The 18,667-nt window shown below is 40.6% G+C and overlaps 1 protein-coding gene across 2 annotated transcripts in view; it reads right to left on the reverse strand.

The window, feature by feature from the left end:
* The window catches only part of PALD1 (phosphatase domain containing paladin 1), a 419,780-nt gene that overhangs the window by 324,771 nt on the left and 76,342 nt on the right, over window positions 1-18,667 (reverse strand). Inside the window, exon 1 of one of the 2 annotated variants that reach the window (XM_089686198.1) lies at window positions 16,276-16,597. The exons of the other annotated variant lie outside the window; for it this stretch is intronic. The gene's annotated coding sequence lies outside the window, so the exon portion shown is untranslated. Of the gene's footprint in view, window positions 1-16,275; window positions 16,598-18,667 lie in introns of those variants that run through there. 2 annotated transcript variants of the gene reach the window in all.

Consider the following 18,667-nt stretch of genomic DNA (forward strand, 5'->3'; position numbering starts at 1 on the left):
TGCATTTGTAAAAGTGCTGTAGAAATTTATTTTCTGCATGAAATGCAGGCACAGCAGCCATTCAAATTAATCTGTGCCTGTGCAAATCTGGCCCGCAATAGTGTGAATCTAGCCTTACTGAGTAGACAACTTCTTCCTATTTTAATCCTTGCCTATGTTCTAGTTTAACCATTTGACCCCCAGGCCAATTCTGATATTTCTCTCATACATACAAGTAAAAATCTGCATTTTAAGCTAGAAATTGACTTAGAACCCCCAAGCATTATATATATATATATATATATATATATATATATAGATACAGTCATGGCCGAAATTGTTGGCACCCTTGATATTTCTCCAGGAAATCATGTATTTCTCACGAAACGTATTGCATTAACACATGTTTTGCTATACACATGTTTATTCCCTTTGTGTGTATTGGGACAAAACAAAAAAAGGGAGGAAAGAAAGCAAATTCGACATAATGTCACACAAACCTCCAAAAATGGGCTGGACAAAAGTATTGGCACCCTTTCACAACTGCGGATAAATAAGAATGTTACAAGCATGTGATGCTCCTGTAAACTCACCTGGGGCAAGTAACAGGTGTGGGCAATATAGAAATCACACCTGAAAGCAGATAAAAAGGAGAGACGTTCACTTAACCTTTGCATTGTGTGTCTGTCTGTGCCACACTAAGCATGGACAACAGAAAGAGGAGACGAGAACTGTCTGAGGACCTGAGAACCAAAATTGTGGCAAAATATCAACAATCTCAAGGTTACAAGTCCATCTCCAGAGAACTAGATTTGCCTTTGTCCACAGTGCGCAACATTATCAAGAAGTTTGCAACCCATGGCACTGTAGCTAATCTCCCTGGTCGTGGACGGATGAGGAAAATTGATGAAAGATTGCAACGCAGAATAGTCCGGATGGTGGATAAGCAGCCCCAAACATGTTCCAAAGACATTCAAGCTGTCCTGCAGGCTCAGGGAGCATCAGTGTCAGCGCGAACTATCCGTCGACATTTAAATGAAATGAAACGCTATGGCAGGAGACCCAGGAGGACCCCACTGCTGACACAGAGACATAAAAAAGCAAGACTACAGTTTGCCAAAATGTACTTGAGTAAGCCAAAAGCCTTCTGGGAAAACGTCTTGTGGACAGATGAGACCAAGATAGAGCTTTTCGGTAAAGCACATCATTCTACTGTTTACCGAAAACGGAATGAGGCCTACAAAGAACAAAACACAGTACCTACGGTAAAATATGGTGGAGGTTCAATGATGTTTTGGGGTTGTTTTGCTGCCTCTGGCACTGGGTGCCTTGACTGTGTGCAAGGCATCATGAAATCTGAGGATTACCAAAGGATTTTGGGTCGCACTGTAGGGCCCAGTGTCAGAAAGCTGGGTTTGCGTCCAAGATCCTGGGTCTTCCAGCAGGACAATGACCCCAAACATACGTCAAAAAGCACTCAGAAATGGATGGCAAAGAAGCGCTGGAGAGTTCTGAAGTGGCCAGCAATGAGCCCAGATCTAAATCCCATTGAACACCTGTGGAGAGATCTTAAAATTGCTGTTGGGAAAAGGTGTCCTTCCAATAAGAGAGACCTGGAGCTGTTTGCAAAGGAAGAGTGGTCCAAAATTCCGGGTGAGAGGTGTCAGAAGCTTATTGATGGTTATAGGAAGCGACTGATTTCAGTTATGTTTTCCAAAGGGTGTGCAACCAAATATTAAGTTAAGGGTGCCAATACTTTTGTCCAGCCCATTTTTGGGGTTTTGTGTGACATTATGTCATATTTGCTTTTCTGCCTCTGTTTTATATTTGTTCCAATACATACAAAGGGAATAAACATGTGTATAGCAAAACATGTGTTAATGCAATACCTTTTTTGTGTGAAATACTTGATTTTCAGGAAAAATATCAAGGGTGCCAACAATTTCGGCCATGACTGTATATATATATATATATATATAAATATAAATTAAAGGTGATACCTGGACCCTACAGAGGTTGCACAGGCAATCCAACTCCTCCAGGATGGCACATCAATATGTGCCATTGCCAGATGGTTTGCTGTGTCTCCTAGCACAGTCTCAAGAACATGGAGGAGATTCCAGGAGACAGGTAGTTACTCTAGGAGAGCTGGACAGGGCCATAGAAGCAGGACCAGTATCTGCTTCTTTGTGCAAGGAGGAACAGGATGAGCACTTCCAGAGCCCTACAAAATGACCTCCAGCAGGCCACTGGTGTGAATGTCTTTGACCAAACAATCAGAAGCAGGCTTGATAAGGGTGGCCTGAGGGCCCGATGTCCTCTAGAGGGCCCTGTGCTCACTGCTTGGCACAATAGAGCTCGATTGGCATTTGCCATTGAACACCAGAATTGGCAGGCCTGCCACTGGTGCCCTGTGCTTTTCACAGACGAGAGCAGGTTCACCCTAAGCATATGTGACAGATGTGAAAGGGTCTGGAGAAGCCGTGGAGAATGTTATGCTGCCTGTAACATCGTTCAGCATCACAGTTTAGGTGGTGGGTCACTGATGGTCTAGGGAGGCATATCCACGGAGGGACGCACAGACCTCTACAGGTTAGACAATGGCACCTTGACTGCCATTAGGTATCGGGATGAAATCCTTGGACCCACTGTAAGACCCTACGCTGGTGCAGTGGGTCCTCGGTTCTTCCTGGTGCACAACATTGCCCGGTCTCATGTGGCAAGACTATGCAGGCAGTTCCTGGAGGATGAAGGAATTGATACCACTGAATGGCCCCAATGCTCGCCTGACCTAAATCTGATAGAACACCTCTGGGATATCATGTTTCGGTCCATCCGACACAGCCAGGTTGCACCTCAGACTGTCCAGGAGCTCAGTGATGCCCTGGTCCAGATCTGGGAGGAAATACCCTAGGACAGCATTTGTCGTCTCGCCTAACATTGGCAGGCATGCATACAAGCACATCGGGGCCATACAAACTACTGAGTACCATTTTGAGCTGCTGCAATGATGGACTAGCCTGCTGCATAATTTTTTCACTTAGATTTTTGGGGTGTTTTTGAATTCAGCCCTCTGCAGGTTGATAATTTTCATTTCCATCAAACAATGGGGTATCCTTACGTTCCTAACACATTACCCAGTCCTCTCCCTGCTACTCCCTCCTCGATACTGAAGGACTAACTTAAGCCTAGCACACACAATCATAAAATTTATGAAAAATACAGCTTTCAAAGTAATCGTATGATAATATGATCGTTAGTACACAGCTTTCGTCCAGAAATATTTGAAGGGTCAAGCAGGAATATTTTTCTCGTACGATACCAGCTTATATGATCTTCACTTAATCAGTACAGTTTTCATCCAAAAATACAATACAAATGCAATACAATACATTGCATCACTTTCTAATTTTTATTCCACCATACAAGAATTTTCGTAACTTTAGTAACCTCTTTATTTTCAATACGAGACTAGCATGCAAAAAGATATGGACGATCGTTTGTCCGATATTCTGATCGCGTGCATGGGGCTTTTAGGATTGCACTGTGCACTGTTAATGCCTTCCTGTGAAAAGTAGAAGGAAGCAGAACTGAGAGAACAAGAGCCAACAGCATTGAAAGTCATAAAATGCACGTACCAGATAAGACTTAACAAATCGTTTACTGGGGAATGTTTATTTTGTTGTACTCATAAGGAAGGTAACATTTTCATTATTTATTGTGTTCAGTACTGAGACATGAATTGTTTTAATGTTTTTAAATATCACTTTGCCCGATCAGAGCAAAGTGACAGGTTCTCTTCAAAGTACAACTTCTCACCCATTTGCCTTTCTGTGTCTTTTATTGTCACTCTGTTTCTTAAAGTAAAAGAAAATACCATATTTAGAGTTTTCACCAGGACAGGGTAAGAGGGAAATCTTCCACTGGTGAACACTAGTTCTGGGAACAACCACGAATGCCTTCATTTTGGAGGGATTACTTCTTACTTCCTGTTTTGGCTATGGGACAGATAGTGAAGGGAAACCTCCCCAATGGGACACAGATGGAAAAAAAAAACAGGGTATATAACCTCCCTTAGTCATGAAGTCTACGGTGAATATGAGTGGGTGAGGATTATTGTTTCAATTGGCAAAGAGGTCTTTTTAACAAGTAAATCTTCCACAGACTTCTAGCAGACATGCAGACCGCGCTTGGCTTTCTTATTAAAAAGTTCAAAGTGCTTTGCATGTGTTATGCCTACCGTGTCCTGAGGTTATCTTCTTTAGTTACAGTCCTGCTCTACACAATGTTCTATCTAAACCTGAAAATTTCAGTTATTAGTAAATGGACATCTTACAAGCATGGTTAATTCAATGGGGTTTTTTTTTTTTTTTACCATTTAATGCAGTAACAAGCCCATACACAAAACTGTAATATGCAGTATTTTAGCTTACCAATTATCTTGTTTTCTTTCTTACGACCTAGTGACCCTGTCAATAACATACTTCCCATCCTTGGGTGTCTGTACTCTGGAGAAGCTACAGAGATGCCTTTGGACAGCAGAATTGTCAATCTGGGGACAGGACAGTGTTAGATCACTAGCAGATTTAGATGGACTTTGCTAACAAATTAAAACTGACCCCCCCCCCCAATACTTTTTAATCAGTTACAGTAAACAGTTTTTTCCTTTTGGGATAAAGGTTTTACATAAATGATAAAAGCTGATCATTGTGAGCACCCCTGTCAGTGTTAAATGTTTTTCTCAACCAGTGATGAGCTCAGGTGTGTTTGGTTGCGAGTCTGAATCCATGTGAGCAATACCACTGGGAAGCTGTCAAAGCCAACCATATGTGCTGGAGGCATTCCCCGCCCCACACATTTACATGCCCCTTGAATATGTGTGGCTTCGGGTAAGGGAATGCAATTGCTGCCTATGACTGGCTGTTGGCTCTGACAGCCTTCTGAGAGGATATCTCAGGCTGGTTCACACTTGTGTCCAAACATGTCTGAGCTCATTCCTAGTCTCATCCCTCTAACTGCCACAATTGCTAGACAGGTTAGTCTGCTAAAGGACATTGAAAAAAAAAATAGACTTACTGAAAATAAAGGGGGGGGGGACCTAAAAAAAATAAAGAGGATAAAATACATCCACATCTAAGAAGAGGTAAACTGCATTTAGTTTTGGGGTTTAATACTGTTTTAAGGTTAAAATGTTAAAATGCAATCAGCAAATACAAAAAAGGATAACTGCTGAGTCCTCATGCACACTGGACGTTTTTACAGCAGCTGTTTTTGGCTTTTGATGGTTTTTTCTACAGCCAGTAAACTCCCCAGCATGTTATCCTATGTGTCCATGCACACATAGACTGTAATCAGCGTTTTTTGGCAGGGGCGTTTTTTTGGCTGGAAAAAAAAAACAGAACTAGTGGGTTTCTAGAGGAGTTTTTTTAGCTGTAAAAATGCTCTAATGCTGAAAAATGTGACAAAATGTGGTAAACCACAGTAAACCAGTGTTTTTGGACTTTAGCATGTTAGCTAAAAAAAATTTTTTTTCTGGTAAAAACAAAAAACAAAAAACAAAAACACGAAAAAACAGAAACGCAAAAAAAGCTAAAAAAATGTGGCAAAACACAACTAAATGTTAATGCAAAAATGCTAACAAAACGCTGAAAAGCTCACGTTTTTAACGTGACTTTACACAGCTAACGTTATCAGCGTTATTAAAACGCCCCGTGTGCATGGAGCCTGAAGCTTAAAATTATGAACAGCCATTTGAAGTTCAAATAAATATAATTGTATTTAATGCTGTGGAGAGAGCTAGAGAAAAGTACAGCACAAGGCTACAGAGCATGACACTGTCAGACACCGTCTGACAAAGGAACTGCCTATTTGGAGGCTGAACACTGCAATTTCTTTCTATTCATAGACTGCCACTACTGTCTGATTAGAAAGTTTGGAAGGACACAAGGCTTTTGTTATAACTTCAACAATCCTTGCATGTCCAATGTGAAAAATGGGCAGAAGAAATTGTTTTTCTAGTCTATTTGTCCAAAATTCGAATATATGTTGAAGATATCTAAAGCCACCGCCCTCTAAACACCTAAAATAAATATAAATACAGACCTCAGATTTTAGAACACAGGCACTCTGGTTTTGCTTACATCAGCTCTCTCTGAGCCAGATGAGTTGCAGAGGATTTAGGGCCTCCCATACTAAGTCTAAGTCCCTTAGTATTAAATGCACACGGGCTAAATCATTCACCAAATGTTTTAAATCTCTTGTAAAGCAGCACCATATTCCCTTTTTAGTTCCCACTTGTACTCTGCCACCAAGCCTATTATAGGAGTATGGTACTTATTGCTGGATTTAACAACTATATACTTTAGTAAGTCTCTCTTTCAATCACAGATTCTATATATATCCCTTCATATTATTCCTTTTCTCATTCTGCCCTCTGTACTGAGAATGTTCTGGTCCTGCCAGTTTAACATTACTTCTATATCCCGAGGAAGTCAACTGCAGATATATGGCACTCCGCATAGAATTTTTTATACTAAAGATGTATTCACTGACATACTTTTACATATACATACTTCCTGGCTGACAAGGTTGAGCAGGGAGAATGTATGGCAAAGGAGACACAAGGATGCTATTTTTCATATAATACAAGAGAACGCTTACTATTAGTCCTTTCCTACTGTTAGCATGTTTACTATATGTGGATTCTTAGAGACATCTCAGGCATGAAGAACATATGAAGGTACGTGTTGTACAAAAATGACAAAGAGGGTTTCTCAAACTGCAAGTACCAAAACCATCTGTTTTTATCACAAAGAACCAATTTTTCACACAAAATTATTAAAAATAAAAACTAATAATCGCTGTTTAGGTGTACGATAGGGGGTCTGTAAATGTATACGCATTAAGGTGTGCTGTAGTAAGGCAGACCATCTTTAAAATATCAGATGAAAAAATGTACATGACCCTTTCTTAAAAACGCAATGCACCACAAAACACAGTATATGCACTGTAGTACACTGTGCTGTGTTGGGTTTTATTGTATAATGTGTTGGGATGCAATTCCCATTGAATAGCACTGTAACATACCACACACAGAGAATGTGCATTGCCATTCATTCTGGTAGCAAACATTGCAAAAAAGTGAATGGGCCCTCCAAGGACAGCCCCCATAAGAACTCAGTATCTAGGATCATATCAAAACAATTCTCAGTGTCAAAATGAGATGCAAGTCTGGGCTATTGTATGTAATCAACTAATGGCTACTTAGATGTTACAATTTTCTACTTACAAGTCTAGGGATGAGCTCAGGTATGTTTGGAACCTAGTCCAGACCCACCTGCATGAGCCTGCCACTTGCACTGGGCCAAACATTGTGCCTGGGGCATTCCCTGTCCTGCAGCTTCACATATACAATGGTCACATATATGTGTGGCTATGGCGCAGGGAATGCCTAGGCCACTTACAGCTGGCCCTGGCAAGCCAGCTCCAGTGGGTCTGGACTAGGATCTGAAAATGCATTAACCCACCCATACAACTGGGTCTGTGTGTTTAATTGTATGATGTGGTTATTTGTGTATGTTAGTTTGTAATTGAGAATGATCATAGGAAAAATAAATCACGGCTATATGCACAGACAAAACTAGTCCTTATGTAACAAGCCACACACTCTTACACGGAATATCATATAAAAATGTGTGACATGTAGTTCACTTTTAAACGTGATTCGCTGTGACTGTAACTCGATTATCTGCACAACGATATTGGAAAACAACAAAGGGCAGCACAAAATGTTCCATCAAAACAAATCACAATGTTGGTCTCTATTGGCCACCAGACAATACAGGGACTATTTATAAAGTTATAAAGAAAAGAATGGGATTAAAAATCCCATTTCAGTCTTTGCAGATGACACCAAGCTGTGCAGTGGAATAACGTCCTTACAGCATGTCTTCAACTTACAAGCCGACCTCAATGCACTGTTTATTTGGGCAACTATGTGGCAAATGAGGTTTAATGTTGAAAATTATTATTATACAGGATTAATATAGCGCCAACAGTTTGCTCAGAGCTTTACAATATAAAAGGGAGACAGTACAGGAACAATGCAGTTCAATTTAAGAGGGTTAGGAGGGCCCTGCTCCTTGGAGCTTAAAATCTAAGATAAATTTAAGGTTATGCACTTGGAGGCTAAGAATATGCATGCATCATACATACTGGGGGAGTAAAATTGGGGAATCAATGGTCGAGAAGGATCTGGGAGTTCTGGTAAATCACAAGCTTAATAATAGCATGTAATGCCAAGCTGCGGTTTCTAACGCGAACAAAATCCTCTCTTGTATTAAAAGAGGTATAGACTCCAGAGAGAGAGAGAAAGAGATTTTACCCTGTACAAATCATTAGTAAGACCTCATCTGGAATATGCAGTTCAGTTTTTGGCACCAATTCACAAAAAGAACATTGAGGAACTGGAGAAAGTACAGAGAAGGGCAACCAAACTGATAAGAGGCATGGAGGAGTTCAACTATTAGGAAAGATTAGAGGAAATGAATTTATTCTCTCTTAAGAAGAGGAGATTAAGGGGGGATATGATCATCATGTACAAATACATCAGTAGTTCATATAGTGAACTCGGTGTAGAGCTATTCACCCTGAGGTCATCACAGAGGACAAGAGGGCACTCTTTACGTCTGGAGGAAAATAAATTTAATCTCCAAACATGGAAAGGTTTCTTCACAGTAAGAGCTGTGAAAATGTGGAATAGACTCCCTCAAGAGTTGGTTCTGGCCAGCTACGTGGATTGCTTTAAAAAAAGGCCTGGATCATTTCCTAGATACACAGAATATAACTGAATACTAACATTTATAGGTAAAGTTGATCCAGGGAATATCCAATTTTTTTTTAATAGTTGAACTGGATGGACTTTTTCTTTTTTCAGCCAGACTAACTATGTAACTATGAATGTGACCTTCACATTCTCTGGTGGAGAACCATAGAGGTGTATGTGTTTTAAATTAGGGGGTGCTTGATTCTCCACCAACAAATGTTTGTGAAAGTCATATTCTCTGCTTTATAAATGGACCCCTATGTATTACATGTTTTTATTCTCCAATCTGATTGAAATCTGACAAAGCTGCAGTTATCAGATAATGGGAGTCACATGGCTATGGACATCTTTAGAAACCAGTTTATCAAACTGCTAGTCATCTTTTTTCAATCTAGGTTATGCAGTCTAGCTTCATGTCAAAAATGCTAAACATGTGACAAGCTTTAATAGCTACGATACTAGACCTTTACTAAATTATTAACTGAAAGTAAACCTGTCATGACATTAGCCTGTAAAACTGTTCCCATGAGGCAAAAACAGCCATCATCCAGTGCCTGCACACATACCATAGGGCAGAGTCTTCATAACCCAGGAAGCCTCAAAGCTTGGATATTCAAATGTTGACATATTTCTGGGAAGGCTGAGCACTGACCTGCTATTGGATGTTCAAGCAACTGGCAGTCTAGATGTACAATATGACACATACGGGCAATGTAACAAGATCTTAAATTATAACTAAAGGCAAAACTTTCTTTTTTTTAGTTTGATAGAGGAGAAATTTATTAGAGACACTGTCAGGTTTTTATTACTGCTTGTGCTCCTGTTGAGATATTTTTCATCCTCTCTGTTTGCCCTGTTTATCATGATCACAGACAGTGAAAGAAAATTTCTAATTTTGTGTTGGAAATCTTCCAATGGGGACACCAGGGATTCCTTCACTTTCCAGGCATTTCCTTTCATATCCATAGAACCATCTTTTGGCTATGGGACAGGAAGTGAAATCTACCCAGTGGGACACAGATGGCAAAAAACTGATAAGGGTTGTGACCCTCTTACTCTATCCAAAAAAAAGTTTTGCCTTTATTTCTACTGTAATAGCCCACCCATACCACCAAGCTTTTACTCCTTTTATCTACCACCTACCCCGCACTCTTCCACCACCAGCTAAGAGGTAACTAAATTAAAAAGCTCAAAGTTAACCCCAAATAACAGTACCTACACCTGACAAGTAGCACCCAATGTTGCATAATGCAAGAAAGAAGATAGAATGATATTATTATACAGGATTTATATAGTGCCAACAGTTTGCTCAGCTCTTTACAATATAATGGGAGACAATACAGTTCAATACAAGAGGGATAGGAGGGCTCTGCTCCTCAGAGCTTACAATCTAGGAGGGAGGGGCTAGTTGTACAAAAGGTAGTAATTGTGGGGGATGGACTGGTAGGAAGAGTAGAAGATTCCATTATTAGCTGACGATATGCTCCCCTATACTAAGAAGTACCAGATATTTAACTTTTATCTTACATGAAAACAATTTGCAAGTAAGTGCAGGAGAGTTAAGACCAACAAGAAAGGATGGGGGCTATTGAGTGGACCTATTAGTTTGATTTGAACTTAATACGATGCACACAAGACTGTAACAATAGCAAATGGTAAGCAGTCATGGAAATGTAAATCTAAAATCCTGATTGCTTAGATTTATGAATCCTCCCAGAACAGTTATAAAAAACACAAGAAAAAGAAATAGTGCTGTTGATCATAGCATCCAATTAGATCAACAGAAAACACTGCACCACAGCACTCCATTGAGTATGAAGTTCTTTGCAGCAAAGTAGAGACTGTGACATCACCACATATAATTTGTTACAAGGGATGTGGTTAGGTATCTAGAAATAAAACAAAACAGATTTCTTCTACAGAACCTGAGTTAGAGCAATACATAGATGTGACCTTGTACATACAACTAAAGTAGATCTGCCATTCTCCTGATAGTGATCATTTGTATAAATTAACAATGCAGGGAATTCTATTTGAATTCTGGATGCACGATCAACATTACTTTACATATAAAGTTCATGGTTCCTCTAAACTTCTTCTGGAATGGCATATGACACATCTGAATTTCTATTTTTATAGTACAGTGCCCCACCAAAATCCTTTAGGTTAGCTAGATGTAATTCTGTTTTTTGGAGTTTTCCTGGTGACTTCAATGCATTGCCCGCCTTTTATATTATAAAATGAAAGAAACAGCAGGTTTCTTGGTTCTAAAGCCTAATAGTTATGTCAGAGCATAAAGACTGCAAAACTTTTTTCTGCCAGCTTCTGAGATGTTCAGAGCACCACATAACAGAAAGCTGCTTACATCACATGCATGGTTTCAATTCCTGCAAATGCACCTTTTGATAAAAGATTATCAAACCAGTTTATTTAATTTCTGGTCCACATATCAAGAAGGCCCCCGTGGCCCTGCTAAGATCTAAGATATTACAGAACCAGTTGATATATAGGTCCAATATCTGTTTGTGTGGTCATCAAATGCCCCATCAAACATGTTTCAGTAATAAAAATAATGAATAAAGCTGGCCACACACATTACAGCATGACTGTACAATATCTTTTAGACTTTAGACCAACAACTAGATAGAGTGAAAGCCTACCTCATTAGATATATGATGATTTTATTGCCTTATACTATATAGTTGTAAGCAAATTTAAAGGCAATTGTAATATACTGTGTGTGCCCTGTTTTAGACATTGAGCATACCCACAGTTGTAAGCAAACAGAACTGTTCCATCTCTTTATTGTTACATTCTGTGCAGTGCAAGCTCTTGAAATTACCAGTCACTTCTTCTGTAGCATTAACCCCATAGGAGCCACTAGGATATTGCCCAGGTATGCCCCACTTTAGTCTAACAGCCAGGCACAAAGTAGTTTCACAGCCACATACACACACACACCTGCTTATTGTCTTCAATGATCAGTCTAGGGGTTGTTATTTTGTAGTTTTATTGTTGGAGAACTTGAATAGGAAAAGGGGATTTAGTAGGCAACTCCAAGAATAGAACTATTTAAAAGGAGGACACTATTTGGTCTCTGGTTGAGCTTTAGATGAAGTTCGTGCTGGAAGCAGCTGGCAGACTTCTTGTAACTAGTAGTGAAACAGCAGTATTTAAGCAAAGTCTCTTGGCAGCAGTGTTAACTGGACAAAGCTCTTCGGAACACTAGCCAGTGTTCCCTTGTCTGGGCCTTTAGCTGACTCTAGCACATCAGAGGGGGGGGGGGGGGTTAACAGCAACAATCTATGAGATACTTAGCATGTCTGTAGTCAGAAGTCCCGAAAGAACAGCCAATAGTGTCTTCTCCGTGATACCAGACCAGATCCTCAGTAGACACCTCTTATCAAGCATTCTGAAAAACCAGGTCACTCTCTCTGTTGATCAAGGCCTTCAGGTAGCCCACCTGAGACCGCATGGTAGCAGGTGCCTGGGGAGGCAGTGTGCCCTCCCACCAGGCTGGTACAATCCTCTCCAGGAAAGACTCAGGGCTCAGTGTGCCCAAAGAATAAATACCCTCTCTCACCATCCTTCAGGGCTAAACTCCGTGGGATTGGCTTTCATATTTATACTCTGTTCTGCACGAGTTCCACCTATTCATCCAGAACCTTCCCAGGTTACTTAGTTACATAGGAAGCCAGAGGCAAAACCAACAGCACTTGAACACACTGAGTGGACATCACAAAATGATTGTAGCTCTCTGTTAAGCAGAAAGCCTGATTACATTTTCCTAACAGTTCTTCTGTTAAGCAGGGGAGCCAATTATAATTTACTTATCCTAGCACCTATCTAGGAGGGTACTACACTTATATCACCAGTGGGAATGTGGTCCACTCTCAGGGCATTATTAACCATCAAACTTTTTTTATCAGAGCAAAGAAAAAGCTAAGGTCTGACTTCTTTAGAGTTCTCTTCAATGCTGCTATTTGACATAGCAGAATATCTGAACATTTTTCTGGAAGGTCTATCATCAAGGGTATGATCTTCCAAATCTACAAACTCCTTATTTCTGTCCCCATGCAGTCCTCAGCCCAGCATAATATACATATATGAGAAATGAGAGCAGGTCTTGGGTGAAGACCTGCCCCCCCCCCCCTTGCAACTAATTAGGTCTCATGCGTTCAAAAGCTATTTGCACCTTGTATAAGGAAATAAAATCCTCTTCCACTGGTATCAAACTCTTCACCTGCTTCACTCCATAAATCCCTCCGCTGACAGCCATTGTTGGCGATGCAGACAGGAGTTAGGTATACTGTATCACATTTACTGGTTATATCCACTGATCACCCCCTACTGGTGCACGGTCCACTCTTTAGTCCATTCCATCTTTGCCCCAAATCTTTAACCTGGGACTCCCCCATCGATTCTCCTCAAAAACATCTACAAAGCTTCTAGCACAGGTACTGACTGCACTGCGGTTCCTGGTCACATTCAAATGGAAGAAATTGGAACCTCCCTCTTTGGTTGAATTGCACACCAGGATTCATGATGGGAAGAGGAAGTAATACCCAACACTTCCCTGAATGAGTCTCTGGACATCCACAACCAGGTCTGGGAATTGTGGGACCTTTTTAAGACTCCCCTCACCTGATCCTTCATTGGTCGCTGTGGGGTGTGTGCAAGTGGTTGTCTCCGGTCTTGATTGGGCATTGTAGCAGGTGGCCTCTTTACTCTCTTTCTCTTCTTCCCTACTCTTCTTTTTTTTTTGTTAATTCTATTTCTTACTTGTACTCGGTTCTACTCAAGATGCCTGCATCTCAGATCTTTTGAACTATTGAAGAGACCACCCATTGGACCCGTAGGTTACACAGTTACCAATGACAAAGCCTCTATCAGTCTCATTATATAGAAAAAATGAATCCAGATTAAGCTCTCCCTTCTAAATGCAGATTTGACTTTTTACACATATTCAGTGTCATACCACAAACAGATGTAGCACCATCCTAGTTAGCCAATTGTTGGCTAGGGCTGAGTAGCAGGGGTGATAATTAGCAGGGGTCGAAATTTGGTCAGAACTGAGAGGCTCTGCAGACCAGTACTCTGGAATTTCCCTCTGCTCTAGAACTCTGAGGAAAGTCTAGAAGCAGTGGGGGAAACTGAGGAGTGACTGGTCTGTACTTTTAGACTATCCTGGCCAATCCCCAACAGGAAGTTTGGCAAGGGGCGAGGACAACCTATAAGAGTAACTGAGCCTGCTCAGCAGGAGGAGAGTGGTTGGAGAAGGAGTTGGGTGGAATATGTGAAAGAGGAAGAGAGGTAGGAGCCTGCGAGGGGGCCCAGGTGGAAAGAAGCTCACCTGCAGGCATAGGATCCTGCAAGGCTGAAAGCTCTGGACTTCACCGGCCCCCTAAGAGGGGACCACCTATGTGGCATTGAAGGAGCCACCCAGCTAGAAGGCCTAGTAGCAGCCACCGACCCACTGGCAGCACAGGAGAGGGACCAGGTAAATAGACCTGCACCCCCTGGGCCACAAACGGGAAGGAGCACTCTGGTGGGAAACTGGATTAGCCGCTACCCATGACTGTTTAATTATTTAAAGGGACAGGCACTAGATCCCCTGCCCAGGGATTTACCCAGAACTGTTGGATTAAAAAGAATCTAGGGTAGTACATCAGGAGAGGCTGGCTAGCTCTCTAGAAGAGGATTTTTTGCTGTAAAGACTTGTAAATAGTTTCAGGAATTTTGTCCGCAGTTGCAGTTATTGGGCATCCAGTACACCCCTCACCCCATCCAAGTTTATTATCCCCTAATAAAGCATCAAAACTAGTTCAAGAACTGGTTACGGTTTCCTGGATGCAGATCTGAATGAAACTTCGGCAACTCCTAAGGGGGTAGTGCTACATAGGTTTTAGTTGATAATCCAGTCTTCGGAGCAAACTTCTTTTCCTCAAGGTCTCCAGGATAAAAAGGATGAGCGGCAAATAAAGGGCAAGGTGTAGAATTTCAGTAGAAGGAGGGGTGACAGGGGAAAACACAGCCAGGTCACAATAGCTAATGCAGGAGGGTTGGCAACATTTATAAAAGGGACTGAATGCAGCAGGCAGTTTTTAGTGTGGGAAAACTTTCCAGCTGAGTGTAGCAAGCAAGTTAAACCATGTGTTACTGATCTTGTAGAATACAGAGTTAATGCAACTTCCAAATGTTTATCAGGGCCTCCTAGTCATTTCTTACAGCTTACACATTCATTAGCACTGCATTCAATTTAACTCCTTCCTGCTGGAAGAGCCTACATTACACTACAAAGTAACAAACAGTGGTTTACATTGACAAAAGGCTATGTAATCACTAGTATGCTAATGAAGGACAAATGCATACCAAAGATGTGGAAGCAGCTTAGAGCTAGGCTTCTAGATGGGAGGTTACTGAATTTTCATTCAAACATGACCCAAGTTCAACAAAATAAATGGTGACTGACATTTCTTCTTACCAAAGACACTCTGTCTTAAGAGAATGCTTTAATAAGGCCTGTGATGGATTGTTGGTCAGCTTTCATAAACATAAAAAACTCTAGTGATAATAACAGTAACAAAAAATGAGAAGCTAGCTACTGATGCCTTACATCCTAAAATATGTTCTGGGGGATGCAGCTGCTTTGTAGTCTTGTGGATAGAAATGTTAAATCAAACCACAGTAAGAAATAGCAAGAACAAACTTGGAAGTTGCTGAATTCTCTACCTAATCTAAACCTAGTGAAAACATAAACCTATATTACAAATTAGGTCTACAATAAGCACATTTTAAATCCTTACTGAATGATCCAAAAATTGCATTTCTCTGTATTCAACGGGACCACTTTTCTTAAGGAAAAAGGCCACTTTAAAATCAGTTTATCTCACCATGACACAATCCTGAGATATGATGTGATTTAGATAGTTCAGATAACAATAAACACATGTGCCATAGGATTGTATATGCTGTGAATGTGCAAGTTACAGTCTGTATTATGAATCAGTTTGAATGAAGCTTGTACAGCTGAGATGTAACTACCGGTAGTTGTAGTTTATCTTTCGCACACAAGTTGTACAAACACAAATTACTTTGTATCATAACACAAATCCTGTAATAAAAAGCAGCAAATGTAAACTACACATGCCTACTGATGTATGATTTTCTCCAGCTCACATTCCATAAAATACATTATTATTATGCATAATTTATATAGCACCAACAGCTTACACAGCACTGTGCAAAATAAAGTGAACCAGTACAGTTACAATACAATCTAAGGTACCAAGATAAATGTTTTTAGAACGGTCATTGAATTATATAAGGAGGCAACAGCAATTTTCTGATGCTAAAACCAAAGAAGGACTGTTAGACTTATGTACATAAATTGTATGAGTTTGATTCATTCTATTTATATGCCACAAACAGCACAAATGCGTCAACAGAGCTACAACAGTTTTCAGTAATACCTGATATCCAGCTGTCCAGCTGTTCATTCAGCTTCCTCTAAGCTCGGCAAACAGGGCTTAAATGAAACGTAAAAACCAGGAAATAAAACCTTCGTTTATCTCAGAGGATGAAAAAGACCCACATGCTTCTTAGTATAATCCATCCAGCACCCCCAGACACCGTCCCTAGTATCACACAAGTTTCCTTCAAAGGAGCAACTGGGGGCTGGGCTGGGAGGTAGCAAATCCTTTTCAGAAGTGTGTTTTCTCTGCTGAGGGCTGAGCAGGCTGAATTAGAGAGAGGCTCTGCTGAAGCAGTGTATTTCCCTTCATAATAGCCTTGACTGTCTGTGTGCTGGAGGATGTGGGGGAGGGCTTATTGAAAAGAAGGCCTGCTCCATTTCAGACCTTTCTGCCAATCAAATGACCCGGTACTCCTGGCAGCAGAAACTGCACATACAATCAGGGAACATAGTTGATGCAACTACCTAGGCAGCAGGAACTCTGTTGGCTACTTTGTAGTAGCAGCTAAAGGAAGTGCTGATTACAGTTTTACTGCACTCCTCATAATAAGCCTAGCACTGAATGGCATCCTTAATAAATCATGCTGTCATAACACGCTAACAATGCTTTAACATAACATTAGTTTTTATACAATCATTTAACCTAACAATAGTTTTCTACAGCTTCTGTATAACATCACTTTACATAGCCCAGAGGAAGCACTGGCACTTTGTAAATCAATATTAGCAATATGCACTTGCACAGTAACAATGAAGGAATTTATACTATACAAAGGTATGGGCTAGTAAAGGTACTGCACAGAATCAAAATGAAAGCTAATCTCCAAGAATGATGATCATTGCATACAGCTTGGCACAATCTAAGTATGAATATCTTATAGTTGGTACTAATAAAGCGATAGCTGTGATCTTCCAGGTCCTTTGCAAGCAGCTTCTGCAAACTAACCACAGGGGGTCCATCACTGGGTACTGATGCCATTTTTGCATTTTGTATTTTTTTTTTTTCAGTGAATACAAGGCATGCTCTGATTGGACAAGATGGAGATTGTGACACCATTGCCCCTCCTTTCCACCTCATCCAGTCAGGGAAAGTCTTGTATAAATTGAAAAAGGAACTCCCTGGGATCAGTGTGTAAAGGGGAAGAAAGGCCCTTGGCATAGAACCTGGAAGATCGCAGCCATCAGTAATAATGATTACTACAGTGATGGTCAGTTTCCCCAGTGGCCCATCAGGTATGAAATATGTATGCTTATATTGTGCTATAACAATGTAAGTATGCAAGATCAATGCTAAAGTTCAGCTTTAATTACATACCCTAGAATAATTTCCAAATACATTTTGCTTCTAACAATGTACAGACTTTCATGTACTGCACACCTATACTTGTCCTATGTGGGGATTGCATGCAATTTACTGCTCTCAAAAGAAGAATGTAGGTGTACCCACTTTGGCACACTGCCTATTGATATGCCCTCTCACTCCACCTAAGCTTATTAACATCTAAACATTTTCACTAAGCAAAAATTATTTAGACTCTAGCAAAATTAATTACCTGGTGTTACCTGCATTCACAATGACAGTTAATGCATTAATATTGCATTTTTTGTAAATTGTATGTGCACTTTGGAACTTTTCAAGTGTAACTAAAGTCAAAACTGTTTTTTTTTTTTTAGATGTGGATAGAGCGTTGAGGAGTTAGAACCCCTGTCAGTTTTTCTAATTTGTGTTCCTATTTTGGGCAGTAAGTGATATGAAATCTCCCTAATGAGAGACTTTTGGCAAAAAAAGACTGACAAAAGTTTTAATACTAGCCTACGCTATCCAAAATATTTAAAAACATTTGTTTGTTTTAAAGAATGGGTCGCTCTCAGGAGATCAGTGAATTCAAGTGTGGTACCGTGATAGGTTGTCACCCACGCAATAAGTCCATCCGTGAAATTTCCTTGCTACTGAATATTCCATGGTCAACTGTTAGTGGTATTATAACAAAGTGGAAGCAACTGGGAATAACAGAAACTCAGCTACAAAGTGGTAAGCAACGTTAAATCACACAGCGGGGTGGGGCAAGCTGAAGCACACAGCGCGCAGAAGTCGCCAACTGTCTGCAGAATCAGCAGCTTAAGACTTCTAAACTTTGCGTGGCCTTCAGAGTAGCACAATAATAGTGCGTAGAGAGCTTCATGGAATGGGTTTCCATGGCCGAACAGCTACATCCAAGCCTTACATCACCAAGTGAATGCAAAGCATCAGATGCAGTGATGTAAAGCACGCCACCACTGGACTCTAGAACAGTGGAGACATGTTCCCTGGAGTGACGAGTCACTCTTCTCTGTGTGGCAATCTGATGGACGTGTCTGGGTTTGGCGGTTGCCAGGAGAACAGTACTTGC

The sequence above is a fragment of the Staurois parvus genome, unplaced genomic scaffold (genome assembly GCF_062004578.1).
Source record: "Staurois parvus isolate SC_StPar_1 unplaced genomic scaffold, SC_StPar_1.0 ptg000393l, whole genome shotgun sequence".
NCBI lineage: Eukaryota > Metazoa > Chordata > Amphibia > Anura > Ranidae > Staurois > Staurois parvus.